The sequence below is a fragment of the Canis lupus genome, chromosome 1 (genome assembly GCF_003254725.2).
Source record: "Canis lupus dingo isolate Sandy chromosome 1, ASM325472v2, whole genome shotgun sequence".
NCBI classification, from domain to species: domain Eukaryota; kingdom Metazoa; phylum Chordata; class Mammalia; order Carnivora; family Canidae; genus Canis; species Canis lupus.
In genome coordinates, this window is record NC_064243.1 from 7,873,306 (window position 1) to 7,897,696 (window position 24,391).

Sequence of the window (24,391 nt, forward strand, 5' to 3'; positions counted from 1 at the left end):
CTTCTTTGAAACCTTATTACAAAGTTTCATGATACATCACACGGATTTTGTAAGAAATGTAATTCAACAAATACTCCCTGAGCACTGAGCATGAGGGGTCTCTGTTAGGAGGCAGGGAAACTTAGTTTACTGGAGGATCCTTCGGGCCAGGGGTAAAGCAGACAGGCAGGCAACCACAGTGGTGTGTGTTAAATCCTGTGTTAGGCCAAGCACAGAATACCACAAGCAACACCCAGGGCTGTGCTCCCAACCAATCTTGAAAATGACACTTGGGAAGATTCACTCCTAGTAGAAGGGACAATACACATAGCGAGAGGGAGAGAGCCCCCCATACGCAGGAGAGCTAGCCGCATTTCTTCACTCTGATAGGCTTGGGGCACTTAGGGGTGACGCTGATGGCCACAGGAATCAGAAAGGAGTTGAGAAAGATGTGAAAATAGACTACGGTTTATTCCACAAAAAGAGATGGGTCTATGAAAATGAGGAAGACAGAGTCCCTGGCTGCTCGGAGCTCATCACCTGCTGGGGGAGAAAGACAGATACATAAACAAATCATTACAGAACAATTCATTCAGTTCTAAATATAGGGTACACAAAGGGCTGGGGGACCCAGAAGAGGAAGCCATTAGCACTGCCTGGGAGGGGAAAGAAAGGCTTTGTGTAGGTGACAGTTGAGCAAGATGACAGATGAGTGGGTGGCAAGCAGAGCCGGGCGGGACCAGGAAAGGCACCTCCAATTCATTACCCGATATTAAATGAACCAAATGTTTGCCATTCTCTTCAATTTTCAAAGCCTCAGGAATTTGTCTCCTCTGGTTGGAGATAGCCAATGTTAAACTGTAACTTACTGCTCGCTTCTCAAGGATTTTGAAGGTTTGCTTGCAAAAGAGACTATCCAGTGCATTCCAGAAACAAAAGAAGCATTTCAGAAGGTACTTGCAGAACCAGGAAGCTCTGCTCATTTCTAGAGGCCATGCCCTCTGAGGCTCTGTGGCATCATCACAGAAGCAGGAGCAAGTTGGACCAGTGTGGGCCGTTTCAGGGCGGGGTACAAGTCTATCCACCTGGTCCCCCCTCACAAACTGACTCAGAAGCCAAGTGTCCAGGTCACAGGCTTAGAAAGGAAGAGTCTTCCTTCTCTTCAGCAGCATCAACCTTCGCAAGGATTGACATGGGAAGGATACTACCCTGGGTGGGTTCTTCATATTGTCCAACAGATATGTTGCTTCAGCAGAAAAATCGTAGGATAGACGATTCTCTCTCTCTCTCTTTTTAATAACGTAGCTTAATCTTGGGGCACAGACAAGGTGAGGCTAAAAGAGTTTCTCTCTCTACTGACAGCACAACACCCCCTCTGCTTTGGAGAGAAGTAGGGCCAGAACAGACTCAGGTTTGCTAGATGAGCGGTGGGTGGTGGTAGTTGCAGAAATGCTGAAATAGGAACTACATAAACGGAATGAAAGGATGGATGGTCATTTATCAGGGAATTACAAGCCAAACATGCAAGCATAGTAATATTAATAAAAGATACTATGAAACTTATCTTTAAAAATCAGAGAGTTGGGGATCCCTGGGTGGCGCAGCGGTTTAGCGCCTGCCTTTGGCCCAGGGCGCGATCCTGGAGACCCGGGATCGAATCCCACGTCGGGCTCCCGGTGCATGGAGCCTGCTTCTCCCTCTGCCTGTGTCTCTGCCTCTCTCTCTCTCTCTGTGTGACTATCATAAATAAATAAAAATTAAAAAAAAATCAGAGAGTTATTTGGCAATGATACAGAAAGATAGTATAGTCATGGATCTTTAAGTACTAAATACATAGGGGGATAACTCTTTTTTTTTTTTTTTTTTTTTTTTAGATTTTATTTATTCATGACACACACAGAGAGAGACAGAGACACAGGCAGAGGGAGAAGCAGTCTCCACACAGGGAGCCCGATGTGGGATTCTATCCTGGGTCTCCAGGATCACACCCCAGGCTGAAGGTGGCACTAAACCACTGGGCTAACCGGGGCTGCCCTAAATACATAGGAGGATAACTCTTAAAATATACGTGGGATTTGGTAAAAGCGCAATCACTGTGAAGCAACGGTTCTCGACCACAGGTGATTTTGTCCCCTGGAGGCCTCTGTAGTCATCACAGCTATGTGGGGAAAGGCTGCGGGGACTAATAGAGGCCAAGGAGGCCAGGAAGGCTGCTAGGTACCTGCAAGGCCCAGGACAGTCCCATCCCCAAGAGCTGTCTGTGCAAAATGTCCACAGTGCCAAAGAGCACAGATGTTGAGTACAGAGGAAGGCAAAGTAGAGCTGCAAATACAGACAGGTGTGGAGATTGCCATGTCCTAGGTAGAGCTGTGTCCCCCACAAAGTTATGTCCAAGTCCTCACTCCAGTGAGTGCAGTCTTATTTGGAAATAGGGTCATTACAGATACAATCAATTTAGATACAATCAATTCAGACAATGTCATACCAGCATCTAGAGGGCTCTCTCCATTAACTGGTGTCCTCATAAGAAGAGGGACATTTGAACACAGTATACAGAGAACACCATGTGACAATGGACACAGGAATCGGAGTGATGTGTCCACAAGCCAAGGACTGCCAGCAACCAGCAGAAGCTCGAGAGAGGCAAGACTCTCTCTCTCAGAGCCTCCAGAAAGAATCAATCCTGCCAAACCCCTTTGATTCTGGACTTCTAGCCTCCAGAGCTGCAAGAGAATGCATTTCAGTGGTTCTAAGCCACCCAGTACTTTATCGCAGTGGCACCCAGAAACCTATCCACACACTGCAGTCAGTTCACCTCCCAGCAGCCCAGGCCTGTTGCTTCCTTACCATTAATGGAACCTCAGGTTTTCTCCAGTTGTATTCAAGGCTGTTCTCACTCAGGAGCCTTTCATTATGACATCCTCCAGACTATAAATCATCCGATACCAAACTTAGTGTCTGGGGTGGAAGAACTATCGTTACCATAATCCCCATGTTTTTATGAAAAGGTCCTGTGCAAGACTTGTTCCCCAAATACACTTGAAGTGCCAGAGAACCAGGGAAGGCATCCAGCAGAAGACACACAAGAAGTGGCTGCAGAGCCCGCAGAGCAGGGCTGGCTCTTCCAGGCCCTGAGGCCCATGAACACTGTACACGTCCTCCCTGCACATCCTGAGTCTAGCCAGCTGTCAAGAACTCTATGGGACAGGGAGGACATTGGCCCTGGGAAACTTTTAAAAACTCTTCTGTCCTGAGGACCTTGGTCCAGGCTGTCTCACCTGCACGATACTAACAGGATAGGGGCTTAGGCAACAGAGAGGCTTTACAGGAAGAAAGTCTCTGCAGTACCTGGTGGCTGCACCTCAGTGTCATTACAGGAGCCATCCTACCAGTTGGAGTGCCTGGTTGGCTCAGTTGGTGGGGCATGCAACTCTTGATCTCAAGGTTGTAAGTTTGAGCCCCATTTTGGGTGTAGAGATTACCTAAAGATAAGATCTTAAAGAAAAAAAAAAGTCTACAAGTTGCAAAATAAAGAAACAAATCAGAAGAAGTAGGGTGTGTATGTGTTAGAGAGAGAGAGAGAGAGAGAGAGAAAGAGATAGTGAGGGAGGAAGAGAAGGAGGCAGGGACGGCATGAATGAAATACTAAAGCATTTGAGAAGAGAAGTTAAGAAAGAAAGAACAAGGGCAGCCCAGGTAGCTTTGCAGTTTAGCGCTGCCTTCAGCCCAGGGCCTGACCCTGGAGACCCGGGATCAAATCCCACGTCAGGCTCCCTGCATGGAGCCTGCTTCTCCCTCTGCCTGTGTCTCTGCCTCTCTGTATGTCTCTCATGAATAAATAAATAAAACCTTAAAAAAAAAAAGTTAAGAAAGAAAGAACGAGTTTCCTTGTTTCAGTGAAATCTAAGTGACATGTTCAAGAACTTAGCAGCCAAAGTGGGTTTTCCACAAATACATGAATGGTCACCTATCAAAGCAAGCCCATGTCTGTTTAGTCGGGGCGTTGTGCCCACTGATCTAGCAATGGTGCCGCTTCGGTACAAACACCCACAATGTCAGCAGAGTTAAGTTCAGGCCAGAAGGACACTATTCTGGTTAATCATCATCTAGGACCCTTTTAAACAGTGTCACTTGGGATAATTTCATATGCACCCACCTTTTTGCTTAGCTATCTGGATACCCTGATGGGTGGTTTCCCTTGCATTTTCCTAAATTTCTAATTCCTTTTCTCTTTAAAGAACGGATTCATATTGTTAAGTCTATTTGACGGCTGTGTTTTAATTAAAAAGTCTTGATGAAAATGTTTTCATTAAACATATACTGGCAAGCTCTCAAATTATTTTGAGACATTTCAGTCTTTGCTTTTCTGTTCCCAGTGCTGTCCCAGTCACCCTGTGGGGATTCAACTGTGACTTCAGATTCTTGTCAAGCAGACATACCCACCAGCCGACGACAGATGGAGGAGCCCTGCCAGCCACTGCTGATCTCGGCCAAATCCCGAAGAGCCACCATTTCAAGAAGCTGGTCACCTTCCAAGGTAACCAAAACAAAGAGAAAACAGGGATAACTACCAGAGCGACAGCTCGCCATAAGATGAAAGCAAAGTTCCACAAAAAAGAAAATCAGAATTACTTATTAAAGGTTTACCTTACCTTACCCTAAAGATTAGGAGCTCTTTTATCTAATTATCAGAGAGCCAAGAGGGTTGTAATAAAATTGTGCTAAATTATTCTAAGGGGGAAAACTAAGAAATTATAGCCTGTGTGATACAACTCCACCCAGATCCTGAGGTTTACAGCCCATTTAGAGTAAAACTAAAAAATATTTGACTTGCCCTTTATTTGATTCCACATCTAAATAGACTATGTAAGAAATAGCAGATCCATAGGAACTTCAGATGTACTGAAAGAGGAAAGTGATACTCCTCCTCTCAATTAGAATAGATCTTTTGTTCTCTAAGTACCACTAGAATATGTTTATTTTTTTAAAAGATTGTATTTATTTATTCATGAGAGATACACAGAGAGAGGCAGAGACACAGGCAGAGGGAGAAGCAGGCTCCATGCAGGGAGCCCAATGGGGGACTCGATCCCAGGACCCCGGGCTCATGCCCTGAGCCGAAGGCAAACGCTGAGCCATTGAGCCACCCAGGTGCCCTAGAATATGTTTATTTTTGCTTACTACACTAATGCTAATTTCCACTTAGTCTTAAATCTTTGATGTTAATTTTCATAAATCGTCAAAGAAGCTGAAATTAGAGATATCTAGTCATTCCACATTGACAGAATATTGGTTTTCAGATAATTTCAAATTGAGTTTGCTGTGGTTGACCTTTTTTTATCCCCAAAACTTAGACTCTTCTCTATTTGAAAATCTGCATCCTAAGATAAAAGACATTATCCTTTACGAACTGCTGTAATGCCACCAGCACTAATCACAGTATTTAATGGCCTGGGCAGATAATAAGAACAAAATGCTGAACCTGTCAACCCTCTGCTTTTATGGGTCTCCAGACAATAGAAGGCACAAGAATGAAAGATCATGTGTCCCTGCCTCCAAACACTAAACTGCAGAAATCCAAGTAATAAAGATATATTAAGATAAGCCAAAGGGAAGCTCTTTCTGCCAATAAGCTACATGGGGCAGAGTGAGACAGGAGATTTTTTTTTTTTTTTTTGAGGGGAGGGGAGGGATATAAGTGAAAATGTAATTAGATTTGTCTTAAGAATTGGCTAACGTTTTTCTCTTAAAACCGTTCCTTTTTAATGATCCCCTGGCTCATATTAAATTGCAAACATAAATTCAACGAATGGCTACAATGGTTTTAAAAAAGATAGAAGGTATGGAATATTTGCTTACTTCACCAAATGAACTTAAAACTTAATATATACATTTTTTGATCATTGTCTCTGACTCCTGGAGGATGCCATTGTAAATTCTTGTCCCCACAACAAAATGTTAGCCCCCTTTTTACTTTATCTGCTTTTAAGAAAAAAAAAAGTATCCTTTTCCATTTATTAATTTGATATAAGAACACTGACTAAGCAAAATTACAGAAAATTTATAAATGTTTAAAAGAAAAGAAAACACAAGCAAAAAGAACTATTTCTATTTTGCATATCTTCCATCTTCCAGGCCACAGTTAGTTTTAAGCATAATACAAATGCAGGTTTATATTCTGCTTTTTTTTTTTTTTCATTTAAAAGCATAACAAAAAACTTCCCCAAATATCCACAGATATAATTTCCATTTGTATACCAGTGACTTATTGCTGCGTAAGACATTTTGGTCGCTCCAATGTTTTACTATTGTAGATGGGGTTGCAATTACTATCTTCATGCTTCTAGAACAGGAATGTTTAACTAGAGACTGGTAACTTTTCAACAGCAGGTTTGTTATTTCAGCAACTGTGCAGGGGGCCTGGGGTGGGGGTGGTCCAGGGGTGGGAAGGGGGGAGGGGGGCTGGAGAGAGGGATGGCACACTGGGAAAACTAACGTCTCTTCCAGCCTTAAATTCTATGATCCCCTCCACCACCACGATATGTGGAATTTTCCTTGGCACTGTCCTCAAGCCTTTTTCTAACTGTCACAAATTAATTACCATAAGGTGATTTCAAATACCTTTTGGGAAAGTCACAGCTTGCATGAAATGGGGCGCTGAAGATAAAGGTCAGCTGGATTTTGTTTGTTGTGCATTCCGTGCCCACAATGCCATTATTACTGTTCATATAGCACCACAGATAAGCTAACATACTTTGGTAATTGCAATAAAATAATTTTTAAAAAGCAAATGCACTTTGTCCTAAATATGCTTTCTGTACCTTCTCATTTTGTATTCTTCTTGAGCAGTAATTGCCATCTCAAGTATTTTATTTCCATTTATGGCTAATTAGATTTTCTCATTCCTATAATCCCAATAATGTTGCTAATATCTTTTGCTTTCGATTCTCTGGAAATTTTTAAAGACTTTTAAAGATGTTTATGGACCTAACAGTTCCTTGGTGTCCCACTGTAATAATAAATTGTCAGTCAGATGCTTAGCAGGATTTATAAATGTCTAACTTTCTAGTTGCGATGAAATAGAAACATTTGATTTACAGGCTTTTAGTGTCATCACAGAAAAAACACACTATGCATCACTATTTATGAAGGGGTTGCCAGGGGACCAAATTTCTGTTTTATAGTAACGATTTCAAAGGAAGTTTTTATTATATTAAAGGCTACCATGTATGAGACACTGTACGATTTCTCTCTGGTCTAGTTTTTTTTCAAAGTTGCAATCTGTTATAACATTAGTACCTATAAACTCCATGAGAACAGAAGTCTTATTTTCTTGTTCAGTGTAACCACTAGGGAAAATAGTCTAGTAGTTACTCAAAAAGTTAAACATAACATTACCATATTACCCAACAGTTCCACTTATAAATAGCTCCACACATAAACCCAAGAGAATGAAAACATATCCAGAAGAGCTTGGGTGGCTCAGTCAGTTGGGCATCTACCTTTGGCTCAGGTCATGATCCCGGGGTCCTGGGATCCAGCCCCACGTCAAGCTCCTCCTGGTGGGAAGTCTGTTTCTGCCCCCCTCCCTCTGCTCATGCTCTCTCTCTGGCTCACTCAACTTTCTCAAATAAATAAGTAAAATCTGGAAGGAGGAGGGAGGGAAGGAAGGAAGGAAGGAAGGAAGGAAGGAAGGAAGGAAGGAAGGAGGAGGAGGGAAGGAAGGAAGGAAGGAAGGAAGGAGAAAGAAAGAAAGCAAAACATATATCCACACAAAAATTTGTACATGAATGTTCATAGCAGCATGAACATTCACAATAAACAAAAAGTAGAAATAACTCAAATGTCCATCAACTGATGGATCAGTAGACAAAATATTGAATATCCATGCAATGGACTATCATTCAGCCACAAAAAAGGAATGAAGAATCGATAGATGTAAAAACCAATGAGCCTTGAAAATACTATGCTAAGTAAAAGTAGGAAGTCACAGAAGGCACATATTGTATGATTCCACTTATATGGAGTATCCAGAACAGGCACATCCCTAGAGGGAGAGAGTTGATTAGTGGTTGTCAGAGGCTGGGGAGGGAAGGTGGAATGAGGGGTGACTGCTAATGGATGTGAGTTTGGGGGTGTATGGAGAAGGGATGGAAAGGTTCTGAAGTGAGATAGTGCTGGATGCACAACCTCATGAATATATGAAAACCAGGGCCTTGGTCACCTTAAAAGGGTGAGTTTTATGGCCTTTGAACTATATCTCAATTCAAAATACATACTAAAAAATTTTAATGACACCATAAAAAGTAATCCTGCCCACTGCCTTGCAAGAACAAACACATTAAATGGGGAAAAGAAGATTCTTGAATTATAAACTCCTATATTTTGAGGGTACATATGCCTTAGTCATCTTTGTAAGCCCAGGAGCTATTATGCTCCCTAGCCTGTATATTATGCCCTCTACATCAGGTAAGATGCTTCCCATTATTGGTTAAGGAAAATGCAACTCAAACTCACCTAAATAATAGAGGAATTAAGGGTCCATTTGACTGAAAAAGTCCAGATTATACTTCAGATAAGGCAAGGTCTTAAAGAAATGGAAAAAAAAAAAAAGGGGGGCCCTATTTCTTTCCTTAACTCTGTTCTTCTTAGACAAGTTTAACCCCTAACTGGATTCCTTCTTGCTCCTAAGACAGTGTCCAGTAGTTTCCAGAGCTACCAGTTTCCTTATTTAAATCCCTGGTAACTCACTCAAAGTCCAGGAAGTGATAACTATTGGTCTTCATTGGGCTGACTTGGGTCTTGGACCGAAGCAAAATGAGTCACTGACTCCACCGGAGGGTGTCCAAGAATAAAGCAGATGGGACCAGGGCTAAGAAGCAAAACGTGCAGGTGTGATTTTCTAAAAGATCTTGAGTAAGAGACCTCAGACTCTGTAGCAGGAGATTTAGGTGCAAGAGTAGGGCTTGACAATTGTGTGTGTGTGTGTGTGTGTGTGTGTATATATATATATACACTTTTTTTTTAAGTGGTAAGCACTTGTTGTTTGAAGCCAATCAATCTCACCAGTGTGGCTCTTCCATCAGAAAGACTGGAAAAAATGGCTGTTGGAGTGGGAACACATGTTGTACTCTGAACCCAATCACAGAATGAATCTGAAAGACTGAGATAATGGGCTGATTGATCCAACAGCAGTGGGGAAACCCCTAAATCCCCTGGAAACAGTTTTCTAGGCAAGAGGCAACCAAAAAATATGTCAGTTTTGCCTCAAGGAATTCATCCATAGATATTCCCCTCCTTTTTACATTTAGAGATTTTTAGCTTAAAAAAAAAATAGATGCTATCAAGTAGCAAGATAATTCTTTACTTGTTAACCAGGGTAACGAGGAGTATGTTTTCATAGGAAAGATTTTTGTGTGTGTGTGTGTTGGCAAGAATTTAAGAAACCCTACGGTGAGAGACTTTCTCAAGAGAAACTATCCAGAGCAAATTCCAAATGACTGAAGTCTCATTATCAAAAGGGGCATAAATGATCAAAATCTTCTATCTCTTCATTTTATAACAGCCATCTTGCTTTCTGTTTCCAAGATTTTTCAGAGTTCAAAACTCATTTCTCCATTACTGAGGGTTTTCAGGCATATCAGCAAACACACTAAGAGTTAACAAATATATGTTGTCGTGCTGCAAGAGGTCATTCCACAACCTTCAGAATATAAGACCCAGAGTCAGAAAGAAATGCCTGCCTCTGCTGCTCACTGGCTAAGTGACCCAGAGCCTGACCCCTGTGTCCTGTCCCCTTAAAAGAGCAGTGACAATATCTTCCCTCATCATAGGGGAACATCAACTGAAATAATGCCTCTAAACCACTTGGCCCAGTGCCCAGAAACACCACCCAATAAATACTGTTGCTATGTTATGATTATGATAGTTCGGAGGAAACGTGTTCCAAACACTTGAAATGTAATCATTTATTTAAACATTATTTAATATCCCTCATGTGGCTCTAAGATGTGGACCTCTAAAAAATGAGGCAAAGCTCTCCTCATCGATCCGATGCAGAAATGAAGGACAGAGGGTCCACATATCCCTCAGGGATAAATCCACAGCTAGATCAAAAGCCAGATTTTTTTCTCCCAATCATCTATAGAAGCTAAAGCTGCCAGTTCACAGGAACATCAATTTTCAGAGCCAGAGACATTGCACTGACCAATTCCCACAGTTTAACGAGTAGAACCACAGAGGCCCAAAAAGTCAAAAGAGGGCAAAAATCAGACCAAACAATTATTTAATGATCTAATTAGTTAAAACATCCTCCTTATAAAAATAATAACGATAAGAGCACACAGACAGATTCTTCTCCAGGCACTAGAATGATTCATTGCCATGTCTCGACGCATTCCATATATTGACTCAGGAGACTTTCCACACATTGACCCCATGTATTGACTCATGGTCTTTACGACAGCCCTTACTGATGGGGACACCATGAAACCCAACTATCGAGCGATTAGGAAGGGCAAGCTTGGGATGCAAACCCTGGCCACATACCTCAGTGTCCACCATTACCCTCCATGTTCTGCACAGCCCATTATAGTGGCCGTCAATCCCATGGGGCCATATTTAAACTTTGAATTAACTTAATTAAAATCGAATAAAATTACAAATTCATTTCTTCACTTGTACTAGCCACAATTTAAGTGCTATTAATCACCACACATGGCCCATGGCTTCCACTGGACGGTGCAAACAGAACCTTTCCACCATCCCAGATACTTCTCCCTGCAGCCCTGTGCTACTGACCTTGACCCTTCACTGTCCCATGGACTCTAGTGCTCTGTCTGCTTTGCCTGTCTATTGTCATAGTTCCATTTGAATTAAAAAGAAAAATTAGGTTATTTCATTCTCTTTGAACAAGCATCTTATTGAGGGCCTACAGTTCACACAGCTAATATAGCAAAGGTTGCAAAGCAAGTAGAAAACATATTCCCTGCCCTGGAAAACTTCGAATCTACTTGAATAATGAGTGAGTTCTCTGATGCCTATCACAATTGGGCAATGCTGTATTCTGGTGGGAAAAAAATGTAAACGGTAGTAGAAAGGCATCACCTTATAGACAAATCCACCTAATTAGTATTATTAGTATCATTTGCCAAATACTTTTTTGCACTCTTGTTGCTTAGAACCGTAAAGGCATTCTCCCACAGAATCATTGACAAACATGGTGCTTAGGTCTTCATCTCACCTGACCAGAGCCTATTTTAACCTATTTAACCTGGGAGTTCCCGTTTGTTCTTACAGGACATTTCATCAGCTGTAAAATGAGAGTATGGAAGCCGAGGGCCTCTGAGGTATGTTCTGGCTCAAAAATCTTCTATAAGGGGGCACCTGGGTGGCTCAGTGGCTGAGTGTGTGCCTTTGGTTTGGATCATGATCCTGGGGTCCTGGGATCAAGCCCTGCATCAGGCTCCTTGCTTGTAGGGGAGTGGCTTCTCTCTCTCTCCCTCTACCCCTCCCCATGCTCTCTCTCTCTCTCTCTCTCTCTCTCTCTCTCTCTCTCAAATGAATTAAAAAAAAAATCCTTTGTAATTGTGGTCCTTCTGAGACAAGGGTTTGGCATCTAAATAACCCCCAAATTAAACTCAGGTGGGAATCATGAAAACACAACAAGCATAGGGATGAAGTGGAGGATCGCCTGTACAGATCCCTTTGTGGAATCAAGCTGCACCCTGTCTGGAATCTTCCATCCCTAACCAAAGTACAAAGCCCAGAGGAACAGGAGTGCTTGATGACAGTCATTCATTTCCTATCAGCATCTTTATTCTCTGCTCTTCTTTCCAGCTTCCATTCTTCTATGCTGTTCCTTCCTCTCTTCCACCTCCATCTGAAAGCGGTGCCACAGACTTTTCAGGATTCACCTTTTTCATGATCTGTTATGAGAACCTGTTATGTGTCTTCCTTTACAACTCCTCCTCCTTTTTCCCCCACTGCCTTTTCCCATCCTTCATCAAGAACAGTTACCATCACAGGGAATTTTTATTATGTCAAGGCATCCTGCATCATGTCTCATTCCTATCATCTCATTTTACCCCAGAACAGCCCCATCTGGCAAGATTACAAAAACCACTTACAGAGAGAAAACCAAGGAATAATTCACCCAGACCACATAATAAGAGGTAGATTCAAGTCTGAGTATGTCCAAGGACGCTGCTTTATCATTGCCCTGGGCCCACTGCAGGATCCTTAAATCAGGATTGCCTATGGTTGGAAAGAGCTTTACTAAGGAGATTTAAAAACTCAGTTTTCATCTTATTCAGGATAACTTCAACTGTTATTTGAGGAAAATTATTTAATGTCTCTGGATTTCAGATTTCTTATTTGCAAGAGAAGGAGTTGGGGCAGAGGATTTTTCAGGTCACTTCCAGCTCAAAACAAGAATTCTACGATACCAGTACATGCATACTTTAATTTCCCTCCTAAGTATGTTACTTCTGCCGCATTTTTAACAGATGACAACTAGTATTTACTGTCACTATGAGCCAGGCATTTTCCAAGCAGTATCTTATTTAATCTTTATCACAACCTTATAGGGTAAATACTACTGTGGAGTAAATTCATTTTTTGATTCTGAATCTGAGGCCCCAACTCTGAAAGAGGCCAAACCCAAACTCAAGACATCTGATTCTACTAAAAGGCCACCACGCACTGACTCCCAGTGGTGTCCACAACTTATACCCACAACCCATGGTCAGAGGCCATATGCTTCACTTTTCGTAGTACAAAAATATCTAGTACTAAAAAGTCATTATGCATAAGTAGATTAACTCTCAAGAAAAAAAAACAGAACAGAGAAAATAACAATTATACTTTGATGACTAGCCTCCTAATAGACTTTGATGTACCAGGCATATTCAACTTTTGCCTGCCTCATTTAACCTAGAGAATTAACTTTTATTTGCGAATTAAGCTGACTTCTATGAATCTTTATAAACATGACAAACACAGATTGTAGTAGCTCCATTAAACTTAAAACCCCTAATATAGTCTTGTGGGGTTTTTTAAAAATGTTTTTATTTATTCATTCATGAGAGACTCAGAGAGAGAGAGGCAGAGACACAGGCAGAGGGAGAAACAGGGTCCATGCAGGGAGCCCGGCAAGGGACTCGACCTTGGGTCTCCAGGATCATGCCCTGGGCTGAAGGCGGTGCTAAACCACTGAGCCACCCAGGCTGTGCCGTGGTTTTTTGTTTTTTGTTTTTAACTGGCATTTCTCCCTACCAGTTTCGTATTTTTTTAAAGGTGAAGGCAAATCCTGGTTCAATAATACTATCAACAAGTGAAACTTTAGCATATCCACACCTTAACTGACTAAAGTCCTCCAACATTAACAGCCTCATATGGGACCTGAGCCCCACCCATATTTGGCAAACAATAGTAGTACCTAAGGGCAATTAAGACATTTTTGGAACTATCACTCATTATTCTCTTGGGCTAGATCTCTCCTCATAAAAGCAGTAAGACTATAAACTGTTTTCTTATTAGTTTAATTAAATGTGTCATATAAAAATTCCTGTTGTAGGGTGAATATATGGATAGATAGTTGATAAAGCAAATCTAATAATATTTTAACTATAGAACCTAGATAATGGGAATATGGATGTTTACTGTACAATCCTTTTAACTTTAATATTTGAAAGCTTTTAAAGTATTTATTATACATTCTACAAATATTACTGACTCCTTACAATATACCAGGCACTGGTATATGCTGAAAAAGGACCTCACAGTTTAATGCAACAACTCTGCAGAACTGGCTTCTGCTAGACTTGGAAAGCACAGAAGAGAACCAGATATTCTTTCAGTTGAAACAGGAAAACTCTATGAGCTAAACTAGCCTGGAGGACTCAGTTAGGAGCCTGGGGATTGTGAACCAATCAAAGATGTCAAAATGAATCTAAAAGCCAATCAGGGAGCTCCCTGCCCACTATCCATTCCCACCACCTCTATATCACTTCCAAATCCCACCCCAAGAGAAAGTTCCTCCTAAATGGGACATTGACAATCAAAGATTATCTTGAGACTTCTTCCTTTTTCTTTGCAAAACCCATTGTCCTTTTAACTCCTTGTGAGTCTCTTGCAGAAGAAATGCAATAGTAGCTAACTTCCTTACTGTAGTAAACTCTAAATAAATAGACTTGGGTGAACTCGAGAGTGGCCTTAAACTTTCTGACAATCCTCAACGACCATCATCTACATGGTTAGTTAAAATCAGTTGTGACAATTCTTTAAGAACAAATATTGTACCTATATTTGTTTTCCCACATAACTCCCCTCTTCTTTGTATTGTTTTTATGAGAGAAGGAGGTACAGTTACTGGTAGCTTGCCCAGAATGGACAAGAGAATTTCTTCAGAGCATCTTGCTTGGAAAGGTCATCTGTAATGTCTATCGCCTGGGAAAATGTTGAGAATCACTAAGAATTCAACTTTAACTCCACATCAGTGTGTTGCTAAATGCTTTGCCCTCCCCATAGTAAACGATAAGGAAGTGTGAGCAATAATGGCTGCCTGTGGGCTGCATACTTATGAAACAGTAGCCTGCATAATCATGACTGAGTCACTCCAGCAGACTCAATAAAAATTATTGCATTGGTCCATCTGTTTTTATTCAATCTGTCCCCTCCCATCTGAGCAAACACTTAAATACTCATCCTGCAAGATTAATTCAAGTCTCACCTCACGCATGATGCCTTCTCTCATCATGTCGAGTCAGATAGATTAACCTCTCCTTGAACACTCATAGTTATAAGCTTTAGAAAGAAGGAAAGAAAGGGAGGAGGTAAGAGAGAGAGAGAAAGACATGGAGGGAGGGAAACAGAGAGGAAGAAGATAAGCTTGTTTTATAGTCTTATGGAAAATGGAGAAGATCCAGGATTCTCGCAAGGACATAACCTTAACATTTTACTTTCTTAAAAGATTTTATTTATTTATCAGAGAGAAAAAGAGAGAGAGAGTGGTGGGGGAAGAAGAGAGGGAGAGGGACAAGCAGACTCCATGCTGAGGGTGGAGCCCAGGACCCCAAGATCATGACCTGAGCTGAAACTAAGAGCCAGATGCTTAACCAACTGAGCCACCCAGTTGTCCCTCAACATTTCATTTTTTTTCCCCCAACATTTTACTTGTAAAGGTGACTGTCAGAATGGCAAATAACACTGTTCTGCTTCTTTCTCCTTCATGGCCATCACAACTCTCAGCTTTTACCCAGAATTGTTGTTCATAGAGACTCATGAACTACTAGTCAATTCTGAATCAACAAAGCTTCTACAAAAGAGAAGCCCTAGCAGTGAAATGCAATAGCCCTTTCTGTTGTTTGTCAAAGGGGATGTTGGTGTTTAACTGTTGGCAAGAGATTGTAAAATCTAATAGGAGAGGTCAGCCTACTACGAGCCAACAGCTTTCTGATATGTTATTCAGAGCTAGCCGATGTGTGGGATCACGAGTGCTTCATCTTTGGATGTCTACATGCAGAACCTATCTAAGGTCCTCCAGGGTTCCTACAGGTGGGCAGTGAGGAAAGGTGAATTCTTTAAGTCTTGCTAACTTGAAAATTCAAATAAGTTCTCCAAGACAAAACCTAAATAGAGGGGCAGGGGAGGAAAGAATAGGGAGGGAAAAAGGAGAAAAAAAAAATGTTTCAATTTGCATTATGTTTGCAAAAGGCTGACTCTGTACTGAGTCCATCGGTTTGGAATGCATATTACACTTCAGGCTCCTAGGATAAAAGCCTGGGACGGGTGAAACAGTTGGGCCTCACTACAGCATTTCTCTGGCTCTGTTTACATATACTGCTTACCTATTGTCTCTGACGCCACTGAAAGTGTTCCTATAGATCCAGATAGATAGCTGGATTGGGCACAGCAGAAAATGGGCCACCTGATGACTCAGAATCTACTCCTCAGCCTGAGGCTCAAAACACCTCCAGGTCTACTCATAGTTGAGGGGCTGGTTCCAAAGGGAAAGCCAGGATCCCAGGACCATCCAGGGAGCAGAGCAGTCCCAAAACAAATCCTAGACCCCTCTAAAAATCGAATGAATTTGGCCTTTCCAGAATTCACTTTATCATCCAAGCATGAACCTTCACTTCCTTGCCAAGAAACGGAAACATATGTAAAACTATGCACATAAACTAGAAAACAAAGTAAATATGAATGAGAAGACTACTATTACTTACTTGAAAAAGAATATAAAATAGCAGATTCTTTTTAAATATCTGATCACTTTCACCTACATTTACAATGGCAATCGACGTGAAAGTAATGCTTAACAGGTGGAATCACAGACACCGTAGTTTGCCGATGATAATGGGCATTGAATTGTTTGCTAGTTCTTTAGACAATGTCATTTCTCTATTTCACTCTCATTAAGAGAACCTCCACTTTTCCAACAACAGCAATGTGTTCAGCTAAGAAACTATAATCACCAGACACTCTTGCAGCTAATAGTGGCTGTGGGACATGGTTCACAACAACAAGATTCACATTGACTGGTATTTCTGAGAATGTCCCAAGTCCTGATACGACCATTTATCCTTCTTTCTTTGTTTCTCTTCTTGTTCCTGGAATGCTTACATAATTCGTAGGTGCTCAGCAGTTCTTTTTGAAGGACAGCAGAGCATAAAGGCAAAATGAGCCTGACCATGGAGCAGTATACTGGACCCTGAAATGACCACCTCCATACTCCTTGCAAAAAAAAAAAAAAGTAAATCTTTTATTTATTTAAACAGTATCAGGGTTTCTCAGCTAAATCCATCCCAAATAGAGAGTATCAATCAAGAAACACTAAAATTTTCCAAAGTTCTTTGGGTTTTATCAATATCAAAGGTTGTTCCCTTTGTTTCCAGATGAAGGAGATCATGTTCAGAATGGTATGCTGGCTGCCTTCGCGCATCATTACAACAACCTGATCACACTAAGAGGTTTGGCCTCCTGTCATCTTAGTGATAAAACTAAAAGACAGTCAAACTTCATCACACTTTTCTTCCAAGGTAAACTGATGAATTGCATATCTTATTGAATACAATAAAAACAAAGAAACATGTCCATGATAATGATGCCAGTATAGACTTTCTATATTCTTGCCAATGGGAAACTATTCTTGAATTAGTACATAGACTTGATTGTATTATATACCGCCTACTACAAGGTCATCCCATGCCATTCTCCAACTATTTAGAGAAAAAAAAAAAAAAAAACAAGAAATTTTAATATAAATGCGTGGAAATGAAAAAAATACTAATTTTAAAAGAGATATCCATCTATTTTAGATGATAAACTTCAACTATCACTGGACCTATACCAACCATGTTTTGAACAGAAAACCTTTGATCATTCAGAGCCTGGAAATAAAATTGTTCACACCCAGTTCCTAGAATTAGAACTGCTACCCCTTTAATTGTTCATCCTGTATTTATAAAATCAGCACTATTAATGGCTGCCTGCCACCTTCACAAGGCAATTGTAAGAAACAGACCAAGACTCATGCAATATTTCCCCTCAATTCCTCAGCTTGCACAGGTTGTGGTGCTTTACTGGTAAACCTCAAAGTAACATAAACAGACCTGTTCCCTCTACTCATGCAAAGAAGCTGATTACCTTTCAAGAACAGTATAACAAAGTTTGGAGCCCCATTCTTCCATCCTCAATGGGAAGCATCAACTGTTATGATGGTTAGTTTGTCAGAGTTCATTCCCAAGACTGTGGTAGGCTGTTTGCAGGCAATGACTTCTGTGAATAGAATAGAAGGGAAGTAAAGAAAAAGAACTTGTTAGTTGTGGCAAACACTTCAGCTGGTCAGTCCTCATGCCTTCTCCTTGTCCACCCTTCAATGCAGATACTGAAAAAGCAAAATACTCCCTTTTCCAGCTGCCGTTGCTGCTCAGAGAGGCCATAATATCTCCTCCTGCCCAAATAGATGTGAGGTAGAGGGACTCTGGGGATAGATTTTTGTTCCTGGGTAAAAGAATACAAGTATATGAGAAGGTCTTTCTCTTGCCATCTTGATCGACACCCTACTTCTGCAGTCATACAACGTCATGTGAAGTCTTATGGTCTGTATGCATGGCAACCACTTGGTGACTAGGAAGCATCAATCCTAAGGATAAAAACTAAACTTTCTAGAGGTTGGAGCAAAAGGGAAGAAAGCATGGTATCCACATGATATTGTCACTAGCCAATCTCAAAACACCTACCTCTAAACCTCTTCTAAATTTACAATAAATGTCCTTTCTTAAAAGGTAGATTGTTCCACCCAGCTCTAGTATTGTACATCTAAAAGAACACATACTGACTCAGATTAAGCATCAGGACCTATAAAATTATAGGGATTCTAAAAATATAACACAAAAGTAACTCAAGAACAATGCAACAGTAACAGCCAAGTCCATGAATAACCAGTCTACCACAGCTTGTTAGTTCATGGAAATATTTACCTGGCAGAGTTTGAACTAGCTGGAAAAACTCCAGGGCTCCTCAGCCTCCAGGTCAATTTAGAATGAATGCCAGACTTCTTTGGAAGGAATTTCAAAACGCCCCCTTCATTGAGAAAGTGCCTACTTACCCTACAGGCACAGCCCCAAAGGCAAAGGAAATCATGAGAATTGTTTTCTGTATTTATATAGCAAATACCTCTGGACAGATTGACAATTTCTTTTTTTTTTTTCAATTTCTTTTTTTTTTTTTTTAAATAATAATGACTCTTTGCCATATCCTAGAAGGGAGATGGAAGAATAAAGGATAATTGTTGCCATTTTTGAAAGGAAAAGGTACAAAGATCGTGAAATTAAGTGATTACCTATAAACCACAATCAGGATGCAGCCCCATGTAGACAGCCAGTGGGGTTAGAATCCAGAAACTTCAAATCCCAGTCTAGCCTCTGTCCCTTGGGCACCCTCTTTCCTGATGACGCAGCAGACGCTTTGATGAGTCACTCCATTCTTTGAGCCTCCCAGAAGCTAGGCCAGGATACAGAGAGAAAAACGGATTAAAAAGGCAAATCAAACCAGCTCATTCAAATTACTGTAATTAAAGTACTCTAGTCATTTTTTTACTCTTAAACATTTAGAATAAAAAAGACCTGAGAAAAACATATGAAAGAAGACATCAATATAAAAGAATATATGAGAACATTAAAAGTCAGAGTGACTTTCAAACAGTGTCTACAAAGTAAGCAAAAAATGGAGTATCTAGAAGTAGCAGAGAAGAAATACTTTAGAAATATATTTATTATTCACAAGTTAACTGGGGTTCAGTCAGCATTTTATTTTCATTTGCTAATAAGGCATGCCAAGGCTTTTTCAAAATGATGTGAGGTAGCTTGAAATACTCTATATAAACTAGAGAGCCTTTAGAATATAAATAATACTGCTTCAGTGCAAACCCTTGCCTGGCCTTGTGCTAGCTATGCGATTTAACCTCTCACTGTCTCAGCCTTGCTGATCAAGTTTACTATGGGAGCTATAATGGCACCAATCTCAAAGCATTCTTACTTCATTTAGGTGAGGAAGCTTGGAGAACACCAAGCAGGATAAATGCCCCCAAAACTACATTTTATATATCATTTTCAAATTACAGAAAATCACAGATAAAAAAGAAAAAAAGCCTGAAAGAAATTCGAGGAAAAAACACATTACCTATAGAGGAACAAAGAAAAATCACATCCATCTTGCCCTTAGAAATCAGGTAAGCAAGAAGAGAATGAAATGAAATACATAAAATATTGAAAGAAAGAAACCACCAAGCTAGAATTCTGTACCTTGAGAAATGTCCTTCAAAAGTAAAAGACAAATAAAGACTCTCAAACAACGATTGAGGGAATTAGTTGCCAGCAAATCAGCCTTGCAAGAAATGTTAAAAGAAGTTCTTCAGAGGGAAGGAGAATGATGTAGGCCAGAAACTCAGACCTATTAAAGAATAGAAGGGCATCAAAGAATGAATAATGAATAAGTAAAGGTAAAATAAAAACTTTTCTTCATTGATCTAACAGATAAAAGTTTGTTCAAAATAATAATAGCAAAAAAACCCTAAATAATAATAGCAACATTGTATTCAACTATCTGTGCTCATGTCTATACCTTGTACATATATATATGCCTGTATATCCTTACTTATAGCTGAAGTGAAGGACAGCAATGATTCAAGGGATAAGAGGGAGGATTAGGATTATTTGGTTCCATAAAGCACTCACACCGCCCAGGAAGCAGTAAGCAATTCAGTGTTATTTAAAAGTGAACTCAGGTTAGTTGTAATGGTACACTGCAAACTCTAGAGCAACCACTAATAAAAAGTAAAAATAATATAAATAAAAGCACAACTGATGTGCTAAGAATGAAGCGAAAATGGAATTATATAAAATGCTCAATCAAAACCACAAAAGGCAGAAAAAGAATGGAAGACAAAAATAGGTATAAAAAAGGAGAAACAGGGCAGACTGGGTGGCTCAGCGGTTTACTCTGCCTTCAGTCCAGGGCGTGATCCTGGAGGCCTGGGATCGAGTCCCACGTCGGGCTCCCTGCATGGAGCCTGCTTCTCCCTCTGCCTGTGTCTCTGTCTCTCTCTCTCTCTCTCTCTCTCTGTGACTATCATAAAATAAATTTAAAAAAAAAAAAAAAAAGAAGACAGAGTGTCAAAGTGGATCAAAAGCAAGACCCAACTCTATGTTGTCTACAAGAAACCCATTTTAAATATAAAGACACATATAGATTAAAAGTAAATGAATGGGGCAGCCCGGGAGGCTCAGCAGTTTAGCATCACCTTCAGCCCAGGGCATGATCCTGGAGATGCAGGATCAAGTCCCACGTCAGGCTACCTGCATGGAGTCTGCTTCTCCCTCTGCCTGTCTGTCTGTCTCTCTCTCTCTCATGAATAATAAATAAAATCTTTGGGATCCCTGGGTGGCGCAGCGGTTTGGCGCCTGCCTTTGGCCCAGGGCACAATCCTGGAGACCCGGGATCGGGTCCCACGTCGGGCTCCTGGTGCATGGAGCCTACTTCTCTCTCTGTGTGTGTCTCTGCCTCTCTCTTGGTCTGTGGCTATAATAAATAAATAAATAATAAATAAATAAAATATTAAAAAAAAATAATAAATAAAATCTTTAAAAATAAATAAATAGTAAATGAATGAAGAGTTAATTTATCTGAAGTTCTAGAAACTTCTTTACTCTAGAAGTAAAGAAACCAGAGTAATAGTATGGTTTACTGTTTAATATTTGATATTTAGTAATACTATGGTTTACTACTATAAATATACTATTCACCCAGAGTAAATACTATGTAACTATTATTATGGGAAGAATTCATTAATATAATTAACAGATTTTTAAAAATATATTCAATATATATTTAATATAAACATTTGGAAGAGTTAAAGAATTGATCATACTTTAAGATATTAAGAACATCTCAATAGATTCTCAATAGATTCTAAAAATTACACAGTTGTAGAACATGCTTTCTGGCTATACAGCACGATAAGTAAGCAATAATTTTTTAAAAATATATGTTATTTACTTATTCATGAGAGACACAGAGAGAGGCAGAGAGAGAGGCAGAGACAGGAGGAGCCGGTTCTATGCAAGGAGCCCGGTATGGGATCCAATCCCAGGACTCTGGGATCATGCCCTGAGCTGAAGGCAGACACTCAACCAGTGAGCCACCCAAGCATCCCCCAATAATTTTCTTTAATTGGTAACATTTAAACATCCTCTCCCAGAACATGAGAGACTCCTAACTTTGGGAAATGAACTAGGGGTAGTAGAAAGGGAGGTGGGTGGGCGGTGGGGTTGACTGGGTGACGGGCACTGAGGGGGGCACTTGATGGGATGAGCACTGGGTGGTATTCTATATGTTGGCAAATTGAACACCAATAAAAAATAAATTTATATATAAAAAAAGGAACATAAGGAACAAAGGGCAAAACGTAATAAAGTTGTGATTACATTATGAAAAAAAAAAAAAAATCCTCTCCTGACCACCTAACCCTAATTTTAACCCTAGACATCTTGTTTTATGAAGGTGGGAGTTGGTTGATTATTGGTGATAGTGGTTTTTTAAAAATTTTTATTTATTTATTTTCATTTTTTAAAGATTTTATTCATTTATTAGAGACAGAGAGAGAGAGAGAGGCAGAGACACAGGCAGAGGGAGAAGCAGGCTCCATGCAGGGAGCCTGATGTGGGACTCCATCTCGGGTCTCCAGGATCACACCCTGGGCTGAAGGCGGCGCTAAACCGCTAAGCCACCAGGGCTGCCCGGTTATGGTGTTTACCCTGCCATGGAAACATGAGAAATCCCCTCGCCCTTTTTTTTTTTTTTTTTAAGGGAGATAGTTGGTCTTAAAGTCCTTGAGTTTTGGATTTCCTTGCCTAGAAGAAGGCTAACTTCGTTTTGAGATGTATTCAGGGAAATAAGTTTGCCTTGGAAATTAATAGAAGAAGGTAACCCTTCTTAGAGACACTGTTGGATTCCATAGATGAAGGCTTGGGGACTTTTGCAGGACTTGGTTGTGGGCTGGCTCCTTGGCCTCCAGTAAGGAACCAAACACCATGGGTTTTGGAGGATCTGCAAGACCAAATTTAATATTGAGGGTGTGGAAGTTACTATTAGAAGTTGCTTTCTAATAAAATATTTATAGTCATTTATTATTACATAATAAACTATCCCCAAACTTTAAATTGTTGTTGACTTAAGACAAGAATCATTTTATTGTATCTCATAGTTTTGTGGGTCTGGAATGTGAGTAGGGATCAACTGGGTGATTCTTCTGTTCCAAGGGGGTTTGACAAAAATGATCCTGGTATTCAGTTAGCAGATGGGCTGGCCTAGAGGGTCCCAGGATGGCTTCATGTGCATGAAGACCCATGCATGCATGCCTGGACAAGGATGGCTGAAGAACCAGTAAAGTTGGGTGTATTAAGTAGAGCACCATATGTGACCTCCCAACGTGTGATGTCAGTGTAACCAGACATTGTACCTGGTGGTTCAGACTCCAGGAGTGAATAAGACGAAAGCAGCATGGTCTTTTATAACCTAGGCCCACATGTCACCTTGTGTCACTTCTACTATTGATTGGTGAAAACCATCGCAAGGCAGCCCAGGTAAAAGCAAAGTGCACATAAACCCCCATCTCTGAATAGTGGCAGTGCCAAAAACTTAACAGCCACTATTTTAAACCACCACAACTATATGGACATGGGCTTAGTCACTGGGAGCATCCAAAATGGACTGAAAATCAGGTTCTTTCCCCAATTTCAGGAACTGCAAAAGCCACCAGAATTCATACATAACACATCTAACTGAAAGGGAGCCAGAAAGAGGCTGACCACTCCCTGCTCCATGGGGAGTCTGCTTCTCCTTCTCCCTCTATCCCCTCCCTGCTTGTGCTCTCTTTCTCCCTCTAAAATAAATAAATTAAACCTTTTTTAAAAAGAGAAAAGAAAATATCAACTCTTATTTTACCAAAACTTTAAAAATGTTATATATTTAAAACAAATTTATTCCTGTCAACTAAAATGTTCCACAAAGCTTAAATAAAATATCTCATCCTCACTGTATTAGTTTTCTATTAGCTGCTGTAACACATACCACAAAATCGGTGGCTTCAAAAAACACATAATTATTATATTACAGTTACTCTGTAGATCAAAGTCTGGCATAGGCCTTGCAAGCTAAAATCTCAATGTCCACAAGGCATTTCCTTTTTGGTGGCTCTAGGGGAGAATCTGTTTCCTTGTTCCTTTAGGTTGTTGGCAACATTTAATCCTTAAGGTTGTAGAACTGAGGTCCCTGTTTCTTTGATGAGGGTTGTTCTTGCCTTGTAGTGGATACCCACGCTCCTAGGGTCATGACCACCCCTGTGGTCACATCTCTCTGAAATCAAAGGTTCATGTGATTGGATTCACTCAAATTATCCAGGATAATCTCCCAATCTCTAAATCCTTAATTAAATCACATCTGCAAAGTCATTTTTGCCATGCTACTTAACATAGTCATGTTTTCTGGGAATAACAACAGGAGCATCTTTGGGAGGTTCTGTCTACCACACTCACTACTCTTCATTTCAAAGTCTTTTTTTGTTGTTGTTGTATTACCAATCCCAAAGTCTTTTTTGTTATATTACCAGTGTATACCATTATTTCTGTATTTTATTATTTAATTTAAGCCTTAACATTAAGATAGAGATAACGATTTAACTCTTTTATGTGTCCACACATTCATACACATACATATTCCTCCTTCTCCCATTCTCTTATGAAGAGTTATACCACAATTTTTGGTTAAAGCATTATTCAGGGCAGCCCAGGTGGCCCAGCGTTTTAGCACCACCTTCAGCCCAGGGCATGATCTTGAAGACCTGGGATCGAGT

At 40.4% G+C, this 24,391-nt stretch overlaps 1 protein-coding gene across 1 annotated transcript in view; it reads right to left on the minus strand.

The window, feature by feature from the left end:
* Positions 1–431: 431 nt before the first annotated feature.
* Positions 432–24,391, minus strand: part of SOCS6 (suppressor of cytokine signaling 6) — a 76,120-nt gene continuing 52,160 nt past the window's right edge. Inside the window, exons 4-7 of the transcript XR_007411715.1 lie at positions 18,824–18,984; positions 17,626–17,757; positions 4,419–4,508; positions 432–1,716 (exon numbers count right to left, since the gene is read on the minus strand). The gene's annotated coding sequence lies outside the window, so the exon portion shown is untranslated. The remainder of the gene's footprint in view (positions 1,717–4,418; positions 4,509–17,625; positions 17,758–18,823; positions 18,985–24,391) is intronic.